Genomic DNA, 792 nt, shown 5'->3' on the forward strand with positions numbered 1-792 from the left:
GCAACAAATATCCCATTAACTACAGTGAGTCTGTGTCAAGTCTCAAGTCTCTGAGCTGGAGTCCGCGTCAAGTCTTTGAGCTAGAGTCCAAGTCAAGTCTCAAGTCTCTGAGCTTGAGTCCAAGTCAAGTCTCAAGTCTTTGAGCTAGAGTCCAAGTCAAGTCTCAAGTCTTTGAGCCAGAGTCCAAGTCAAGTCTCAAGTCTCTGAGCAAGAGTCCAAGTCAAGTCTCAAGTCTCTGAGCAAGAGTCCAAGTCAAGTCTCAAGTCTCTGAGCCAGAGTCCAAGTCAAGTCTCTGAGCCAGAGTCCAAGTCAAGTCTCAAGTCTCTGAGCTAGAGTCCAAGTCAAGTCTCAAGTCTTTGAGCTAGAGTCCAAGTCAAGTCTCAAGTCTCTGAGCAAGAGTCCAAGTCAAGTCTCTGAGCTAGAGTCCAAGTCAAGTCTCAAGTCTCTGAGCCAGAGTCCAAGTCAAGTCTCTGAGCCAGAGTCCAAGTCAAGTCTCAAGTCTCTGAGCAAGAGTCCAAGTCAAGTCTCAAGTCTCTGAGCCAGAGTCCAAGTCAAGTCTCTGAGCCAGAGTCCAAGTCAAGTCTTAAGTCTCTGAGCCAGAGTCCAAGTCAAGTCTCTGAGCAAGTGTCAAGTCTGAAGTTTTTTGAGGATGAGTCTCAAGTCAAGTCTGAAGTCACTGTGTGTGCGACTTCAGTCGAACTCGAGTCCGAGTCTCAAACTCAAGTCCCCATCTCTGCCTGAAGCTGAACTGAAGGTGTTTAGCTAATTTAGCTAACCTGAACTGACTGATTA

Source organism: Micropterus dolomieu, linkage group LG08 (genome assembly GCF_021292245.1).
Source record: "Micropterus dolomieu isolate WLL.071019.BEF.003 ecotype Adirondacks linkage group LG08, ASM2129224v1, whole genome shotgun sequence".
Lineage (NCBI taxonomy): Eukaryota > Metazoa > Chordata > Actinopteri > Centrarchiformes > Centrarchidae > Micropterus > Micropterus dolomieu.